The following is a 21,529-nucleotide window of genomic DNA, read 5'->3' on the forward strand; positions in this document are numbered from 1 at the left end:
CTAGAACCTCAAGACCAAGGTATTACAAGGTTGGTTCCTTCTGAGTGCTGTGAGGGGAGGGTCTCTTCTAGCTTCTGGCGTTTTGATGGCCATCTTTTGTGTTCCTTAAGTTGTACAGATATCACCCTAATTTATACCATGGTTTTCATATGCCATTCTCTCTTTGTCTTCACATTGTCTGTCTTTGTGCATGTCTCTGTGTGCAAACTTGTAAGATCAGTCCTCGTAGATTGTAGCCCAACCTAATGACCTCATTTACATGGGATTACCTGTGTAAAGGTCCTATCTCCAAATACGGTCACATTTTGAGGTGCTGGGAGTTAGGTCTTCGTCTTTTGAATGTTTAGGAGTGACAATTCAACCCACAACAATGCTCACTGTCTAAAGAGCATTGCACTGAAAGTCACTGGACTGAGGGCATAGCAAGCACATTTAAGAGTGAGATTATTATTCTGAAAAAAGCCGGCAATAAAGGAAGTGCTGCGAACTGTGTCTGTGACCTTTTACACATTTCTCGTCACCAGACTCCAGAAATTGTGTGGTTACCAATAAGCTTAGGCCTTCTCAGCATGAGCTTAGAAGTGCTTTCTTTAGAAAATAAGAGTAGCTCGAGAGAAAATATATTAACATCAGGGGTTCTCTTAAGGAAATAGCCCAAAGAATTACCCTACTTGACACCCAGAGTTCACTAGTGGCACCCAGTATCCCATAGAGTGTCACTGATTTAACACCACAGAATTCACCTAGCCGTCTCATCAGCATTTAGGTGTCTAACTCTTATATCTGAATGCCCAAAGTTATCAGGCTTTGGAAAATCCTTTACTATCAAAGACAGAAGCTAAAACAAATAAACAGAAACACCAAACTAAAAATAAAAACTTGGATGATAGAATGAATACAGATAAAACAACACTTCAAAAAATTGTCAGTGCTGGGGTTGAGAGGAGCTACAGAAGCTCAGCAGGAGGTAAATTGGGGGATGACAGAAATGTTCTCTGTTATGACTGTGGTGGTGGATACATGATTTTATGCATTTGTCAAAACTTGCACATTGTACACCACAAAGAACAAAGTTTATTGTATGGAAGTTTAAAAAATCAGCAGAATGTAAGTGAAATCCAAAGTAGAATATGAACTGTAACAAATGAATCTAACTGTATTACATATGAATAGTAGCACCATACTGAATGAATTGAATTGTGTGCCCTAACAGATATTTTGAAGTCCTATTCCCCAGTATCTATGAATGTATCCTTATTTGGAAATGGGATCTTTAGAGAGATAAAATGAAAATACGATCATTAGGGTAGGGACTGATAGGATGCATATAGTTCTCATGAAAAGGGGAAATGTTGACACATGGACACATAAACACAGAGGGAAGACCATTTGAAGATACCCAGAGAGAAGATAGTCATATGACCAGACTGATGCATCTACTAGCCAAGGAACCCCAAGGATTGCTGGCAAACACCATAAGTTTGAGGAGGCAAGGGTGTGTTATCCCCTAGAGCAGCGGTTCTCAACCTGTGGGTCGCGACCCCTTTGGCGGACGAACAACCCTTTCACAGGGGTCGCCTAAGACCATCCTGCATATCAGATATTTACATTATGATTCATTACAGTAGCAACATTACAGTTACGAAGTAGCAACGAAAATAATTTTATGGTTGGGTCACAACATGAGAAACTGTATTTAAAGGGCCAGAAGGTTGAGAACCACTGCCCTAGAGCAGGGATTCTCAACCTGTGGGTCACGAACAATGAAAATACATCCTGCATATCAGATATTTACATTACGATTCATAACAGTAGCAAATTACAGTTATGAAGTAGCAACGAAAATAATTTTATGGTTGGGGGTCACCACAACATAAGGAACTGTATTAAAGGGTCACAGCATTAAGAAGGTTGAGAACCACTGCTAGAGCCATCAGAGAAAGCAAAGCCCCACAGGCATGTTGACTTCAAATTTGGAGCCTCTATGGGACAATACATTTCTGTTTTAAGCCATTCAGTTTTTGCAACATTGTTATGGCATCCCTAGGACACTAATACAGTAAATTACTTTGGAAAGTAGCATTTTGACTGGATTCTATAAGGCTATTAACAAAATGAACAAACAAACAAAAAAGAATAGTGCACAAATACTGCACAAATTTTTTTTACAGGGTAGTATGGGTTAGAATTTAGGAACTACTTTACATGTATAGTAGAGTTGAACAAATAAATATATTGTGGATAATGTAGAGTAAACTTTTTTTTGTTTTGAACGAAGTTGTTGATATATGGAAAAAAGAAAGGCCAGATGAATTCTGTGGTGTTAAATTAGAAGTAGAGTTCTGAACTATCAGTATAAATTAATGTTTTTAAACTCTCTCTCTCTCTCTCTCTCTCTCTCTCTCTCTCTCTCTCTCTCCATATGTATCTAGATATGGAAATATAGATGTTTTTGTGTGTGCATGCATGTGTGTGTGCATGGCTTAGTGTATAAACAGATGACCCTCGAATGATGCAGGGGTTAGGGGTGCCAATCCTCCTACTCATGTTCTCAGTCAAAAATCTATGTATAATGTCTGACTCCCCAGAAACTAGAGTTATCCATCAATATCTGTGGGAAAATTTTTTCTAGGAATCCCTATGAATAGTAAATTCCACAGGTGCTCAAGTCCCTTATATAAATGACTAGATAAAGGAAGGTGAAGGGATTAGCCAAAGAACATATATACTGAACCCATGGATACAAACAACAGTGTGGTGCTGGCCAGAGCAAAGGGGCCAGGGGAGGAATGGAGACATCTGTAGTAGGTGAACAACAACAAAAAAAGAAAAATCAATGCTAATGATACACTTAGAGGGATGAGAAAATATATTGAGTCATAAGAGCATAATACTATAAAAATAGCACGTATGGGACAAAAAAACTTACAAGGGATTTAGAAGTATGAAAGAAAATACCAACATAATAAGTAAGTCAAAGTCAGTAGTCTTTATGGTGTGATAAAAACACACACAAATATAGAGTTTTTGGATCTTAAAATTGTTCATAAATATTCTTCATAAATAATAAAAGCTTGATAAAATAATTAGTTGATTCCCAAATTTAAAAAAAAAATTTAATTCAAAACCACATGAATTGCTTTTGGTTAATATTAAGAGGACATTGTCTATGTGCTATGTGCTGTTCTAAGTACTTCACATTCATTAACTTAAAAATTAAGAATTTTAATCAATATGACACTATGTTCAAAGAAACTAAGTCATGAACCCAAAGTCACACAGTGAAATGGCCATGACAGAGTCTGACCCCAGTCAGTCTCCAGAGCATACATTCTTAGGAACAATGCCCTGAAATCTCTCGCATGATAAAATCTATTGGCAGAAAACTGCAGTCACGTGAACAGTTACCTGGATGTAGTACAATAACACCTGGGTCTATGTTTGGACTCTACAATTTACCAACTATGAAGCTTTTGACAGGTGAATTGGCTTCTATGAACTTTAGCTTTCATATCTGTTCTGAGAATAAATTCTTCCGAGTGTTGATGTTAGAAGGAAATAAGGTGATGCAAAGTCAAGCATAAGGAACAAGCTGATATAAAGTCTGTATAGGGAATGGCAAGTAGTAGGCACTCAACATATGCCAACTCATTTGAACTAGATTACTGAAATGGATATGATAATCAGTGTTATGTTAGTGCACCTGTAATTCTCAATTCTACTCATTGCTCCTTCAGGGTGTCTAAAGGATAGCCATGTTACTTTCAGGAAGTCAGACCATACACATCTTTTGATGATTGAAAGTAGATGATCTAAATTTCCTTATACATATAATATTTTTCCCAGTATTAATCTAGAATAATTATTAGTTAAGGCACCATGATATGGTTCACAGTTCTTTCAAAATGCTCCTTTTCAAAAAATAGTTTGTTGTTTGAAAGAAATTCATACATCTGACTTAATTGCACTTGTGAAAATTATTCTCTGGTTGTTCTGAATGAATAATACATTCAGTCAATACTTTCACACTCCAGAGATGAAATTTTGACAACTTTAAAATGAATTTGCTTTTAAATAATCAGAATCTACAAAAGTTTATTGTAGAAAAGAAGCATTTAAGCATTTGGGCTGTTAAGACACTTTCATTGTCTTTGAACATTTCCCAAGTGCCTGGAGAAAGAATTGTGTCTTGGGATGTTAATAGCTATTATGAGAAAAAGGTGTTCCCTTATGATAAAATATTTAGAAAATACTGACTTAAAGTAAGAAAGGTTTCTTTTCTGAGAGACTTTTTAAAGCCTCTAATGTGATAGCTAACACTTGAATCTCTCATGGGAAATAAAATGTAGTTTCCCAAAATTAATTTGACTTCATGACATCACATTTGTTTTGTTATATTTTTGTTTGTTTGTTACTTGCTTCTGAAGCTTCTTTGAGAAACATTTTTTTTTTTCTCAGAAAACAGAAATGAACAACCTAATAGAAGTAGGACAGTTGATGCTGGTAGCTCAACATTTTTATTTTTATATTTTATTTTTAGACCTTTCTTACCTATTTCCTATTCTATAAAGTTGATGTTTCTCTCTAGAAGTCAAATGAGTAAAGAATTTCCCCCTAATTATTCTTTATAACTTACTAGAGGCCTGGTGCACACAAATTTGTGCACTCGAGGGGGGTCCTTAAGCCTGGCCTATGCCCTCTCGCAGTCTGGGACCCCTTGGGGGATGTCCACCTGCTGGTGTAGGCCCACTCCCAGGGGGATTGGGCCTAAGCTGGAAGTCATACATTCCTCTGGCAGCCCAGGAGCCCTCAGGGGATGCCCACTTGCCAAAGGGGAGCAGGCCTAAGCTGCAGTCGGATATCCTTAGCGCTGCTGAGGAGGCAGGAGAGGCTCCCGCCACCACTGCTGTACTGGCAGCCATCAGCCTGGCTTGTGGCTGAGCAGAGCTCCCCCTGTGGGAGCACACTGACCACCAGGGGGCATCTCCTTCATTGAGCGTCTGTCCCCTGGTGGTCAGTGTGTGTCATAGTGACCAGTCATTCCCTGTCATTCTGCTGTTAGGGTCAACTTGCATATTACCCTTTTATTATATAGGATGTTTCTTTCAAGTATTTATGTGAACAGAAAGAAAAAAAATAAATTCAGAAAGCTGATGTGTAAATGAGTTAACATATAGTCATAACTAAAACTCAATATGAAAGAACACATTTCACTAAAAATTATTCCTACTTTTGTTATTCTAAATATTTAAAAAGTTAGTATTGAATAATGGTTGAAACTGTAGGAACTAAAGTTCGGTTTGGTATCAGATCCAGATACATAGCTTTCCAAGATTTGGTTTTGCAATTATTGTAAAACAGAGATGGAAGTCTGGCATATTTTCTCATTTGGGAGGAGGAAGTTTTTCATTTTTTCCCCTAGGCATTTTTCATTCTTTAGAAAATAAAATTTTCTTAAAATTAGTTATTTTATGTATTAAATAAAAAAGGGAATATAAGCTCTGGCAGGTGTGGCTTAGTTGGTTGAGCATCTGCCCATGCACCAAGAAGTTGCTGGGTTGATTCCCAGTCAAGGCACATGCCTGGATTGTCCACTTTATCCCCAGGGGATGCTGTGCAGAAGGCAACTGATGGATGTTTCTCTCTATTCAAAGTTTCTATCTCTCCCTCTCTCTCCATTCCTCTCTCTTTAAAATCAATAAAAACATATATTTTTAAAAAAGTTAATATAAGAAACTTGATTAAGGAATTTAGTACTGAGTTCCTAACTTTGCATGATCGGACTTGTTACTTTCTGACTTTTGAAATATGGAAAACAAGAAAAATAATTATAAGAACTATAATAACATATTATTATTATATTTGGAAATAGATTGCATTCTAAACTTATATACAAGTGGATACTCTAGGCCATTATTTGGGCCTATTGTGGTAAGAAAAATATTCTAAATGGCCTATGAAGATAAGTGATGCATTTTATATTATGTATAAAATGGGTCCTAAATCTGCTCCAAACATCTATTAACTTCAAGGACATCCTGAGAAAAAATCACTAGATAAAGGGTCATTCCAATGTCTAGCCAGTCTTTCTTCCTTCTTATATTCTATTCTGTTGCAATAAAGTTAACATCAGTCATGGGAAGCGGTGTTTTCCCTTGTCTTAATGACATTGTAACCTAATATCACAGACTCTTCCTTTTTCCCACTGGGTGAACCTGACCTTCAGTTTGCAGTGAAAACCATCTCTCTCATACCAAGAGTAGCCACAGATGTATCCTCTCCTTTAATAAATGTAGAACAAAATTCCCTACAGAAAGTGCTGAGTTTCAAGAACAGGGAAGGCATGTTGGTGTCGAGCCTCTAAGATAAATGTAATGATAACAATGTGTATATTTCACATTTTCTTTATATAGGTTCTCTTTGCAGCAAAGGGTGTTTTATAAATTTGATTTAATTCTTTCCATTGTATGATAGTTGTGGAAATAAATGTTTTGCTGGTTCCCTGATTTTATTTAACCTCATGTATATAAATGGCCTGACAATTTTTCCTCTATGAAGAAAATATATCTTGCAATAAGTGCTGCACGTTCATCTCACTTCCTCACAATTAAAGTTTAACTAACAACAAAAAACCGCTAATGCATGGCTAATTTCACAATGCAAGCATATGGTGTTAGAAGAATGTCTTCTACTGGTAGCCTCTGGCTCCTGCGACCGCCATCCAAAGAACAGGAGGGAGAATCAACCGAAAGCACACGAGATGCTGTGTGCTGAGGGCACAGAACATGATAACTAGTTCGAAAGGAATTAAATTATAAGTGCCTCTGAGTGTTATGCATAATCTATCTTTTAAATGTATTAAAACTACAGATCACCTTTAATAAGCATCATTTCTCATCATCAACTGATATAATTTAACCTGCATTTGTAGTTTTAATTTGTTTTACTTATTTCATTAATTTAATTTACAGCCCATAGTTGGAATTCTTTCCATTTAGCGGGAAAGCATAAAGATAAGCATGTAGGTTGTAAACGTAAAATAATGAGCAGCAGTCTTGGGATTTGTTTTAGCTTTGCATACGTGGGGATGGAGGAGACAAATATGTCCCCCATCTTTAGAGATACATGTATAAAACACCTGAGAATTCAGCCCTCTGGCTGGGTATTATTTAGGATTGATATTTTATTGAATTTAAAATCCTATTAAATTATGCATTAATATGATTATCAATACGGTTCATCTATACCTGTAGTTGATCGCAAAAGATGGCATGGATAGTCCCTGCTCTCTGTACGTGTCTTTGCACTGCGACCAGTGCTTTTTCCCACTAGCAGGTAGAGCCTCCGTTCATTTCTCTGTAAGTCTGAGCTGGCCTTGGGATTTTCTTTGATCGATAGGATGTGGTGGAATTGATGCTGTGCTCTTTCTGGGGCCAGGCCTCAAGGGTACCTGCAGATTCTGTTCCAACCCTCTTAGAACACCTGTGACTCTGGAAAGAAGTCTGAGAGAGACTTTTGAAGGTGAGAGACACTGGAAAGAGAGACCCAACCCACAGTGCCTCAAAGTAGCCCTGGATTCTTGGGGCGCTGAGGAGGGGAGGGAAGGATAGAGGGTCACGGAGGGACAGAGAGCACCCATCACAGCTGGGGCAGAATGGCAGCAATGCTTCAGGCTCTTTGCTCCTACTGTGGGCAGATCAGGAGCACTCATGTGCTTCTGGAGAAGGTGCCCTCTCTGTATATTAAATATGGAGAGTTAGGGGATAATTTAACTATTCTGCACACACACTGAGTACCTTCAAGTAAAACCTTGCTAGGCTTGCCTTCCCTTAACTAGAGAAAGATGTGGGCACTGAATGTTAGACAAATTTGCTTCAAATACTGGATTCTCCACTTCTTGGCTGTACAACTTTGAGTAAAAAGCAGATGTTTGTTCCTTTTTCTTTTTACTTGTAAAATGGAGATACTATGTTTACTGTATAGCATTATTATGAAAATTAACCAAAATATCATTATAACATTTTTAGAAGAGACACAGAATTTAGTAACCTCTAAATGAATTTGACTTGTTGTTTTTAGTTAAAATTTATCAACTTGATAACAACTAGTGACTTTGATTATTGCTACTCTCTTCCTATTTAATAACCAGGATTGTTCCTGAATATGTGGGTCTCTCAACTCTGCATCTACTAATCAATTTCTTTCAAAAACTGTATATTGATCTTTAAAAATCAATAAGTAATTGATAATACACTTAACAGAAATTAAATTAAATCAGTTTTAACCTATTATTAACTTAGTAATGTTAATATTAGCAATACATTTATAATTATTAACTAGTGGCCTGGTGCAAGAAATTTGTGCACTTGGGGCAGGGGGAGGGGTTCCCCCAGTCTGACCTATGCCCTGTCACAGTGTGGGAGCCCCATGATCCATCGCCCCAAGAGCTTGGCCCTGCCTACCCATCCAGGGCTCCTCAATGGATTGACCCAAAGAAGTAGGTCAGAACCGGGGGAGGCTTGCGGACCCCCGGACCAGACTGTGCCAGAGACCTGCGGATCTCCATGCACCTGCGGACCCGCAGGCCAGAGCAGGGGGCAGGGATGTGAGCCTCACACCCCCGGGCCCATTGTTGGGGTTGGGGACATGAGCCTCATGTCTCCGGGCCGGCGCAGGGGGCGGGGACTCAGCCTGCTGATCGGTCGTTATGTGATGACATCCCAACCAATTTGCATATTATCCTATTATTAGATAGATAATAAGGTAGAATATTAGGCACGTTGATCTTCCATCTGAAATAAAAGTTCATGAGAGTTACTCAGTGTATTGTAATTAAGTCCATAAGCTGAGGTGGTTATAGCAATAACATCTTAGTGAAAAGATTCTTTTAACAGCTGTAGATATATTAGAGATATTACCAAGAAACCGATCAAATAATCTATTCTTTGAAAGGTTTTACATTTGAAATTTTAATAAAATGAATTCACATTTGTATGAAAAGCATTTTTACAAACACAACTTCAATCAGATACTACTCCCCCCCCCCCCCCTTTGTGAAGATTTGGGGATGAAATATAATTTTGAAAATCTGTCCTATCACAATCACATGCTCTGGTTTATGTAAATGATCATGGAAGCTGAATTATTAGAAACAAATAGTTCAAAATATAAACCATTAGATGAGTCTGGGATTAGAACAAAAGAAGCAATGGTCCAAAATGTTATACTTCCATAAAACCACTAGAGTGTTAGTGATGATTTATAAATACATCCAAGTATTTATAAATACTTCCAACCTCTAAAAAAATCTGAGAAACATTAATCAAACCAATAAATAGTAATTTCCTTAGGGTACTTTTTAAATGGTATTTCATCACTTGTTTTATTTTGATTTTTTTCAAACTTCAATTCCTCAGGAAAACAAGTTGTATAGCTTATGGTATTACTCTAGTAAAATGATTTCCATAAATAAAGCAATATGTAATTGAAAGGAACATATATAAAGATTAATGCATCTGACTTTTAGGCTTATGTTGGCTAACTATAATTCCTGAGTCTGAAGTTATTGGAAAGAAAATCTCTCTTATGAAAACAGGCAACAAATTCCAAACTATCTGGGCAGCTCTGCAATTTACTTTTCATAGACTTAAAGAATTGTGGCTTTATAGCCATTCTCCTTGCGTTTATTGATTTCATATGCAGTTTTGTACAATTACATAATGCATCTAAGCTTTACATGGAGACAGAAAGGATAACTAACATTTCTGTCATTTCTCAACTCAAAGTAATCAATTGGACCTCGTCTCCTCTGAGATGTGCAAAGCAACAAGAGGCTAAGTCTCTTCAATCAAAGCACCTCAGGGACAAGGAAGGTAAGGATATTGCAAAAGAGAAAAGGCAAAAATAAAGAAAAAATCCTAATGTTAAATGTTTGTTAGAAAATAAAACAATATATAAAACATTCAGCATCTTTTATCAAATGCCAATTTAGTGGCATTGTAAATAAACGCTTACTCATTTATGTATGTTTACTCTATCCACTAAGAAAAAGTGTGTGTTCCTTAACCTTGCCAAAGGTTATTAATGTGTTTGCACAAAGATGTAGATACATTTTAATAGATCATAATTAGGAAAATAAATTTGCTGCCACATCAAAGTCCTATAGTACTTTATAAATTAAAATACTAAAGTTTTAATATAAGTTGTTTCATTTACCTATATCAGTATACTGTCATAAAAAAACAAATTAATGAAATATTCAGTAGAAATGATAGTTTCTAAAGGCAGACATTGTTAAAGTTCTGAAGTTGGTAAAACCATTCCTTCTCATTTACCTTTCTTTCCCTGAGTGTTTCTGCCCACCATACCCATTCATGTCACCCTATTGTTATTTCATAACAACCCTCTTGTCTGGACCAAATGTGTGTGTTATCCCACAACTCATATATTGAAATCCTACCCCCCCCTCCCCTCTGTAATGGCTTAGCAGGTGGGGCCTTTGGGAAATGATTAGGTGATGAAGGTCGAGTTTTCATGAATGGGATTAGTGCCCTCATAAAAAAAGACCCCAGAGCTCTTCCTCACTTTTTCTCACCTTGTGAGGATAATGAAAAGACAGCCTGGAAGCTGATTCTCACCAGACCCTGAAGCTTCTGGCTCCTTGATCTTGGACTTCTAGGCCTCCAGAGCTATGACAAATAAATGTTTCTTGGTTAAGCCAACCAGCCCAGGGTGTTTTTAGAACAGTGAATCAAATGAATGAAGACACCTCTCATAAGCTGATCTAGGAAAGTTTTTGCTCTATCTATACTGCAAACTGCCTGCTCTACCCTAACCTCTTCTCAAAGATCTCACCTTTTCTGGTAGCCACCACAGTAGACAGGGAACACCTTGAACACATTGCTACAACCACAGATAATTGGGCCACTAAGGAACTTTGGTTTAAGCAGAAATAATGGGCAGACTGACTATCTCATGAATTATGTGGGTTCAATCAGATCATTGTTTCAGAAATTTGAAGCAATAGGTAGTTACAGTGGGACGCATGTGTTTGAGGGTTTTTTTTTTTGTTTTTTTTTTAAAGGAAGGAAATGTAAAGGTAAAACTATAATGGCAAATATAAAACATTGTGCAGGAGAGGCTGAGGGAGAAAAGCCTCAGAGGAAAAGAGTTAAGAGAGAGAAAAATGGGAAGACTCACAGAAAGCAGAGCGCTAATAGAAGTCCCATGACCCCAGAAAAGTGAGAGGAGAACTTCAATCCTTAGCATTTCCATTTCTAGTTTGTATTCACATGAGACCTAACCCTGATTATCTCCTGACCTTTGAGATCCATAAACTTGCTGTATTTAGAAAATGCCATTCCATTTTTTCAAAACTAGTTTGATTGGGTCTTTGTGCCTTGCTACCAAGCCATTCAGTAAATTCATCACCAAATTAATTTGGAAAACAATAAATCTTGCATTTGTAAAGCATTCTATAATTTATCAAGCACTTTCATAAGCACTATCCAGTTTTATTCTTACAATAGAATCTGAAGTAAGCAGAATAGGTATTGATATCTTCAGTTAAATTGAGGAAATGGAATATTTTAAAGCTGTAGTAATAATAGAGTCTCCCAAAACATCTATCTAATCTAATAAAAGAGAAACATACAAATTGACCATACATCCGCCACACCCACAAGTCATGCCCACAAGCCATGCCCACCAGCCAATCAGGAGTGAATATGCAAATTAACCCAACTAAGATGGCTGCGGCCATGGAGCTGGAGCGAGCAGGAGGCTTGGGTTCCCCCTGGCAATGGAGGAAGCCAAGCTTCCCGCCTGCCCTGCTGGCCCTGAGCTCCACTCAAGGCTACAAAGTTTCAATTATAGAAGATAAATAAATCCCAGATACCTGCTTCCAGCCCGCAGCTGTGGCTAGCCTGAAAACAGCCCTCAGCCCCTCACCCAGGCTGGCCACACCCCCATAGGGTGAGGGTCCCCACTGTGGGACTTGACCAGCCTGCAAACAACCATCAGCCCCTCACCCAGGCTGGCCAGGCACTCCAGTAGGACCCCCACCCTGATCCAGGACACCCTTCAGGGCAAACCAGATGGCCCCCACCCATGCACCAGTCCTCTATCCTATATAATAAAAAGGTAATATGCAAATTGACCCTAACAGCAGAATGACTGGGAATGACTGGTCACTATGACACACACTGACCACCAGGGGGCAGACGCTCAATGCAGGAGCTGCCCCCTGGTGGTCAGTGCGCTCCCACAGGGGGAGCTCTGCTCAGCCACAAGCCAGGCTGATGGCTGCCAGCACAGCGGTGGTGGCGGGAGCCTCTCCTGCCTCCTCAGCAGCGCTAAGGATGTCCAACTGCAGCTTAGGCCTGCTCCCCACTGGCAAGTGGACATTCCCCAAGTCCTCCCGGGCTGCCAGAGGGATGTCTGACTGCCAGCTTAGGCCCAATCCCCCTGGGAGCGGGCCTAAGCCAGAAGGTGGACATCCCCCAAGGGGTCCCAGACTGCAAGAGGGCACAGGCTGGGCTGAGGGGACCCCTCCCGAGTGCACAAAATTTTGTTCACTAGGCCTCTAGTATATATATATAAAACCCTAATATGCAAATAGACTGATCTGCTGAACAACTGAACAACCAGTCACTATGACGTGTGCTGACCACCAGGGGGTGCGTGCAGACCATGACAGGTGTCGGCCGCAGCAGGATGGTGGAGCAGGTGAGTGGAGGTGCAATACCAAGGTGGCGCACCGGTTGCTGTCATCTGGGCAAGCTTCTGGTGGTTATTGAAAATTCTTTGCTCCCATGCACCACGGTCCCACCCGACACTCACACCTGCTGTTGGCACCGAGCACCGGCCCTGATCATTGGGCCCCATCAGCGGGTGTGAGTGGAAGCCAGCCCTGATTGCCCCTTAGGGTCTCCACCTCCCCCTGCTCTTGAGGGCCTATCAGGGCAGCAGCCACTGCTCACACCAGCTGTTGGCACCAGCCCCAATCACTCCGCACCATCAGCTGGTGCTAGTGGGACCGGTGCTGTCAGCGTGTGGGAGTGGTGGTGGCGGGAGCAGGGCTGCAGGCAGACAAGGGACTGGGGGCCACGGCAGGAGGGACTGGGTGGGGACATGGAGGATAAGCCAAGACCTAACCCTGTGCCCACCACAGCCTAGCGGCCCGCAGTTCCTTTCAAGGTTCACAGATTTGTGCACTGAGCTCCTAGTAGTGTAATAAAAATGGAACCAGAGTCTGAAATTTGCTGTGTTGGTCATGTCACAGAAATATACTTGAACACATGCACATTTCTAGGTCAGGTAATCCTTTAATTTAAAAATAATAAAAAACTAATAATAATTATAAGCACAGAAATTAAACTTCTTTCTAGCTTTCTCATATTTTCTGGAAAATAGACAGATTCCTTTCTAAAACCTCTGATAATCTCCACAGGCCCATCCTCCAGCCTTTGACATAACTTCTGTTTTTTCTTTTCCTCTTCTAACTTGCCTGTGAACGTATTCTGTTCTTGCTACTACCATAATGAGGCAGCAACTGTACTGACAATGGTCACTGAAGGTGCAATGGTGCTGTGGAGACCAACTGTCTACAGTTGTACCAGAAATGCTGATGCCGTGTGAGACACCAGTCTCCACAATGATTCTGTAGAAATCTTCATGGTGGCTGTTCATGCCTGAGATAAGAGAAGCATACTAGTATATCTTCATATTGGTCATAATCTACTGATGTCACAATCTCTGAAAATACCACTGCCAGTAACTCAGCGGAGATTCTTTCACAGCAAGGCTGCTGGTTCTTCTATAATGTTTCAAATGAAATTTCAATGAAACAACTCATGAAGAATACATCACAGGCTCAAGCAAAAAACACTGTGAACTCCACCTCTGAAGAAAGAAAGTTCTATGTCATTCATGTGAAGTTCTATCGAATCATAAGTTATAATTCATTCATTCATTCATTCATTCATTCATCCATCCATTCATTTGTTCAGCAAGCACTTATTAAATGTTGTTCTTGATGTGGTGAAACAAAAAAACAAACAAACAAAGAAACCAACAACAACAACAACAAAAAACTACACAAACCCACTCCTTGAATCTGTTGAGTTTAAATTCTGGAATGACAAATAAATTTTGATAGCTTACTACTCCTTCTGGCAGTATAGAAGTGTTTCTATTCAACATTATAAACCAGTAACCTGGGGGAGCCAGCAATGTACAGATACATCTGCACAGATTTGAGAGGTCCTGAGGGCAGTGGGGTATTCTCCTTTCCTTTTTGGGCTCTGGAAAGAAACTATCTCACAAACACTTCTCACACAAACCATATCAACAGTAAGTTTGATGGTATAACTTATTGGTCAGCTAGAAGGTCTGAGTTTATCAAGTTTTGTTCAGAGTAGACACAGCTTAAAAGCTGTTTCAGAGTTTATTAAGGGAGTTAGTGAATAGTCGGAGTGGATGTCTTGACTAAAGAACTTGCTACAGAAGAGGCAACGTAAACGGAAGCTGAGAGCTGTATGGCAGACAGTCTGGTCAGATAAACGTAGGGGTGACAGGTAGAACTAGGGTGGTCCACAGCCCAGGGGATCATAATGCAAGACCTGGTTAGCCTGCCTCAAAGACAGGAAGTAAAATCAGTGTCTGAGATGTACATCCTGGAGAGTCTATCAGCAAACTCTTGCAGACTGCTGAAAGATTGTTGTCACCAGTTTGGTTTTCAGTAGACTTAAGTGGACACCAATGAGGATCCTGAGAACCTGCCTGGTTCAAGGGCTTTCAAAGACCTACCCTTCTCATTCCCATCATGTGTGGTACCACATACATCCTACAAATCCAGACACCATCCTAGAAAGAAACAATAAGAACATAAAGGTTGGGGGAGAGGGGGAAAATTCTTAAAGGTTCACAGTTAATTCAAAAGAGAATATTAACAAATGATACTGTTTAAATTATAGAATAAGCTGTATAAATTATTCTAAATTTAGTTTTGTTTTGCTCACATGCACTACCATAGTGTGTGTGTGTGTGTGTGTGTGTGTGTGTGTAAGATCAGATAATTTAATAGGAAAGTTAAGAAGCCATATATTTTGTATATAACTTAGTGTAATTAAAGAAATTTGCAAACCTGTATATTATCTTCAACTCATAAAAAAGGAAATGAATTTGTGACATATGGATCAATAATTTTTTACCAAAGTTACATGTGGGATTTTATTTTAAGTACATTTTAAAGTACCATTATTAGTTCATTAAAATAAAATTTAAACCTAAATCATATTAGTGGCTAAACCACATAGTAAATAAAACTTCCTACTGGAACCATTTCAATGTATGCTTGTTTATACTATTGTTGTTATTATTATATACTGTCTACAATGCATATAAAGGTTGCTTATGATTCCAGGTTATAGATGATATTTATGTGAAAACAAAACTTTGAAATATCACTTGAAATTTTTCTTTTTGGAAAATGGCCTCTCTCAGGTAATGGATGCAACAGCAGAATCTGGGACCAAGGAGAGTAGTTGTGGCATTTTTATTTTCCAAGTACAGGCTTTGAAGTTATGGTTTTAGATTTGTAAGGCTTGTGCTAGGTGAGGTTCAACTGTCTAAGCCCTAAAATATCTAGAGATGAAGTTCAACCACAAAAATAGGGTGGGAAGAAGAGCAGAGGAGCCCTTCTTCCTCCTCCCTCAGGCCCACAAGAAATGAAAAGTCTGGGAACTAAGAGAAGAAACTGAGTAAGGACTATAATAAGGAGCCTCTGGAGTGGGTTTCTGCAGGAGCAAGAAGACGAATGACCGCGTGGACATGACTGAAGTCTGCACGGAGGGACTGTGGTTCTCCATCCAGGTCACAACCACCCATTGCAAGTTGCCAGGGAGGCATGTGGGAGACAAGCCATGTCCCAGACCATCCCAGGGACATCTACTCCGTATCACCAGTGCTGAGGGAGGACGTTAGCAGTTCTCCCAATACTATTCAAAAAAGACTTCCCTTTCCCAGCAGTCAGAATATATCTCCTTGTTTACATAGAAGCATGGACATTTGCCTGAGCCCAGAAACTTTGCTCAACGGTATAGAACTACCCCTCCAGAACAAACAGCCCTACTTCTGGCTCTGGAATCCTCTTAAACTCCAAGGCCCTGGACACCCCGACTCCTGTGTGCTGGTTTAAATCACTTCAAACCTCCCCTGAGCCTGAAGTCATATATCTTTACAGAATGAACTGTCTTTGAAAATAGAGCTTGACAGCTTGACAATGGTATTTAGTGAGCAACAAACATTGTGCCTTGAATATATGTAGTACAGCAAGAAGTGTTAGGGAAACTTTTCTCTTTAGGGAGGCATTGCGACCCATCAAAACTGTATTAGAGATGATGACATTGAGAAGGAGAACTTGTAACCCTCTTCTAGCTACTGCTGAGAGCTCTCTTAATTTTTAAAAACATAATCCATCTATCCCACCTGGCATGACTCAGTGGTTGAGCGTCAACCTATGAACCAGGAGGTCACAGTTCGATTCCTAGTCAGGGCACATGCCTGAGTTGTGGGCTAGATCCTTAATGTGGGGCAAGCAGAGGCAGGCAATCAATGATTTTCTCTCATCACTGATGTTTCTATCTCTCTCTCACTCTCTCCCTTAAATCAATAAAATACATTTTCAAAACCCTCACATAATCCATCTAGATAGTTGTCTTCTTTGTATTGCTCTTCCTTGCTTCAGGTTTTTCTAAATGCATTATAGCTGACCCAATGGGTGCCCCTCTCATACCCCCAGGCAACCTCTGAAGTCAGATTCTGTTCTGGCAGACAGATTTTATTCACACCTATAGCTTTCTGCTCCTCCTTTCATGGTCCAATCTTTGACCCTGAGTTGGTGTTTGGCAAGGAGTGCTTCTCAACCAATGAACAGCAGTGGTAAAATACTGGCATTTTCCATTCTTGGTGAAATAATTCTACAAAACCTCTTAGAAGGTTGAGAGCAGAATTGAACTCCAGTTTCCCACAGCAGTAACCAACTCATTAATAAAACTTCATGCTCTTCCTCCCTTTTATTTCTCACTTTTTCACTCCTTCACTCTGTCCCCTGAGATCACCTTCCAAATATACTACTTGTCTCCAAATATTTTTGTTGGCATCTGTTTTCTAGGAACCCAAACTAAAAAGTGCACTTTGTAGAGTCAATATATCTAAGCATCGCAGTCCCAAATAACGTCAGTTGTAAGACATGTAATGTGTTGATATAAATTATCCCTAAAGCAAACCATTGCTTTTATATCTTCATCTTTATATATTTGATTTATTATGAGGAAGTCTTTTTTATTAACTTTGGAAGGAAATTGCAATGTATGCCAACTATATGAACTCTGGAAAACATGAAATCTCAGATACAAAGATTAAGTGCACACTGTTTGCCTGAGTATATAATTACTTAGTGTTTTTTTTACTGCCCATACCATCTTTTCTAAACCGCCCTTTTAGGTTCAGGTTTATTGCTAAGCTGGGTGTCTATCATATCTATAAATAGCTATCAGAGTTGTCCTCTAACTCCCTTTACAGCGCTCTGGAGTTATGCAGTTCTCGTCAGGTTAAAGCACAAGGGAAAGAGGGTTTGATTTTGTTGAGTTAGAGAGCTCTGTCCTTGGGAAACGTTTGCTATGTTTAATTATGTACCCATGTGTCTTCATGAAGCGCTCTGTCTGTTAAAGCAATATTGATCTACTTCCCTTTCTATCTAAGCATTCTGTTTCACAGGCCACTGTAGACATGTTAGGCATTCCAAGAAATGTAAGTCTAGAGAAATACTAATGTATAGATACAGGACCAAAAGGAAAAGCAAAAAAAGAGTACCAGTCTCTTTTCTTACATTTTTTTGCTTTAGCTTTCTGATAAAATGGGAAGGAGCAAGGGTGATATTTTTCACTGTATGTTCTAGAGCTCTTAGAGGCTGTGAGGTGATATTTTAAAAATCAGATAAAAGCAGTGAGTGCATTTTTTGGAGCAATTTACATAGCTCTGCACCTGGGGCCAGCTTGTCCTGGTTATGATGGACAGGTGTCTGTTGGCTCCTTGAATTCACATTCATTTATGGAGCCGAGAAGGCACTTGTCATTCCAACCACATCTAATGTCATTTAGAGGCTATAACAGAGAATAAAAGAAGAACAAATACTGAAATAGGAAGTCAGCTGGCATAATTCAAGGTGAATCTCACACTTGGGAACAGCCTGTCTGTATAAGAAAGTAGGGTAAACAATAGCTATAATATGTGTCAGGGCACATTCTTGAGAGCTTTCAAATTGTCTGATGCTAAAAAACAGGAATGCTGCTGATAAAGAACGGTTAAGGGAAAAACACTGAGGGTAACTGGTTGACTGAGACTCTTAGTAATGGAATATGTGACTGTTTCCTTCTGGGTCACTGGTTCCAATTCAGCCTAATTCAGAAGCAGCTGAAAGCTGTGATCATGTAACGTGTGCTTGGTGCCCTGTTTGTGATAGTGCAATGACCTCAGTTCAGGCAACACATGTCTATTTCAGTGGTAAATATATTGGAGTATCAGTCTCAGCCTTTCAAACTTTTTTAATTGTTTTGCAATTACTATAAAAAAGAACAGCTATTTCTTAGGACTAGATCCTGTTCTGATATATCTTACCAAATTCCCAGCATTGTCAAAAAGGACCCCTCTAAATTTGAATAACAATCTTTTTCCTCAGGGAAGTTGGGAATTGATTGGTTACTTTGATTTTGTTCTATATGGCAACCACTAGCTTTATAGAGTTTTTATGTTAAAGTGAAACAAAACAAAACAAATGGCATTCTGTCATTCTGAAGTTAGTATTTGAAAGGACACTTGCATTAATTAAACATTGTCATTTTTCTTTTCCTTCCTTTTTAAAAAGCTTCTTTAAAAAGTATGGATTGGATGTTTGGATAATTTTAGAAATGTGACCCAAAATAACTTTCTAAAAGGTCATCTAGATTGCCTTTATGCTTAGCTCAACATTCAATTTCTCCAGGGGACTATCAGACTTGAAAGCTACCAACTGGTAACCACATACACGGGCAGTCATACCACAGGAAGTGAGACCTTCTATGGAATATATATTTACATATATGATAGAAATGTAGTGTTTATTTTCCCAAACCCTGAGGCAGCAGCATTTTTTTAAAAAAAGTAAATAGTTACTTACTCACGCCAAACAAAAGGAAGTTAAACTTGACAGTAAAAAAACTATGAAGACAATTATTTTTTAGTTATGAATGAAATCCTTCAGATAGTTATCAACCCTAAATACACTCTCCATACATGACACATGAGGTGAGATTTGCATTTGGAAGGTTTTGGCAGTACATGTCTTTGGGAAGTATTGAATAGGAATAATAACAGAGAAATTGAAGTCTGCGTCACCAAGTTAATGCTGCATGGCTTTTGGCATTCTCATAACTTGGAATCTTGGTCCCATCAGTCACTACTAGCATGCTCTTAAGCAAAAAAGTACTCTTTCTAACCTCAATCTTCAGTCCTTAACTTCTAATCTATAATCTATAAATTTGGCCATACAGTATGAAACTTACTTGCTTCTTGCGGCTTTGTAGAGAATATGGACATGATTAGTATTACCTTGCTTGCATTTAAAGTTGCATTTGAATATATATTTATTTCATATATATTAGATCAGATAAAAATATAAAATATTATATATATATAGTTTGCAAATTCTTATTATGTAAAACTTGAAGTCAGATATTAACCTCCTTTGACCATTCTGAATATTATATACAAATTTACAGCTCAGCATGAATTAGCTAAACAAACACTGCCTAAATAAAATGCACAGACAAAAACAATAAACCAACAAAGAAAACTAAGCCTTGAATAAGATGGAATGCTGCTCGCTACCATGATAATTAACAGTTGTTTCATATCCAATGTACAAGGCACATTATAATTTTCTGTGTGTATTGTGGTGTGTGTATGTTGTTAAGATAAGTCTATGTAAAATGTTTCTACCTCATGAGTTCAAGTTTCTCATTTTGCTTTGTTAGTAGCTGGAAGGCCCTATTAAACACTCCTCCAGGGTCTTACAAACAAGGAGAGGGATGCAAGGTTAGCAGGTGAGGATTTCAACATTGGTTTTATTCTTGATGGGCTGATAGCTCCCAGTAAAGCTACATTGCAGAAGGTGGCTGCAACGGAAGACCGAAATAGGAGATATTTCTTTCTTCCTCCTCAAATGGCTGCAAAGTGATTTACTGGTTCATGTATCTGCAAGCTTCCAGGAGGACTAGGGCCCTTCACAAAACAGGCCACTTGGTGAATGGAGAAGCCATCAGGCTCAAGAGAGAAAGATGAAGTCATTGACCCAGGCATAGTTTCTGCTTTCCCTGTCTCCTAGCTACGACAGGATGTCAAAACTCACTTACCATCTCTGTGGCTCAGTTTCCTCCTTTATCCTAGTAAAATGGAGAAAATGAAATACCTATTTCATGGGGGTTTTGGGAAAATGAAATAAGTTAACGTGTGCCAAAACTTTAGAACAGGAGCCATTGCCTTCCTATCTCCGTGTGAGGCCTGCGGGGAGGGGACACGCTCCTGTTCTGATGCCTCAGACACTAGCAAGGCACTGGACCAACACATACTAATGACCTTTACTACAATCTCAAGGAGGAACTAACTAGCGGAGGGAGAGTTGCCAGTGTTCATTCCCTTACTGCCCTTTCCTGGAGTGAGCAGAAGCCCTGTCCGCTATTGAAAGAGAAGGAACTAGAGAGACAATGCTGTGTGTGTGTCCTCAGACCTCAAATAATCATTTCATTCGTTTTCATAAGCTATTTTCATTTCATTAGTTTTCCAAAGTGTAAAAACATTTCTTCAGGTATTGTGAAACACCGCCCCCTGAAAGGTGCATTTTTCATATTCATCTCTCTATCCTGGGAAGAACAGGAAGGTGTACATTTCAGGGAAAGGAGAGAGGAGGCTAACAAGGAACTGCTCCTGCCTGGTTCCACTATTTGCTGAAAAATAACCAAAAAGTACCTTCATACAACATCCCAATTTGAGAATTTTACTTCCTTCCCAGAATAATAACATAGACAGTTAAAAAAATTTTTTTTGAAATTCATGGACTCAGCAAGAATCCTGATAAAGTGCTAGATACATATGCAGTATTATTTTAAAACGTATGCTTTTAGAATTCACACAAGAGTAAATGAATTGAATTAACAAGTATTTGCATCATTTCCTCTAGGGATAATGTGGAAAAAAATAAATTCTAACAGGTTTCCTATAGGCAAAGGAAGCATCCTGTTGGTAGCGAGATTAACAGCAGGGACTGAGTTTTTATTCTTTCATATCTACTGTCTTATTTGATCACTCCAACTGCTTTGGGAGGTAGGACAGTGTTCATGTTTCAGTTGTGTGCATGGGAAAATTTAGCTTTAGCTAGTTTGTTGTCATTGTTCCTGATCACACAGCTCGAAGGTGGAAGACGCAGGAATCAAAC

The sequence above is a fragment of the Myotis nattereri genome, assembly GCF_964212035.1.
Source record: "Myotis nattereri genome assembly, chromosome: 1".
In the NCBI taxonomy this organism is placed as follows: domain Eukaryota; kingdom Metazoa; phylum Chordata; class Mammalia; order Chiroptera; family Vespertilionidae; genus Myotis; species Myotis nattereri.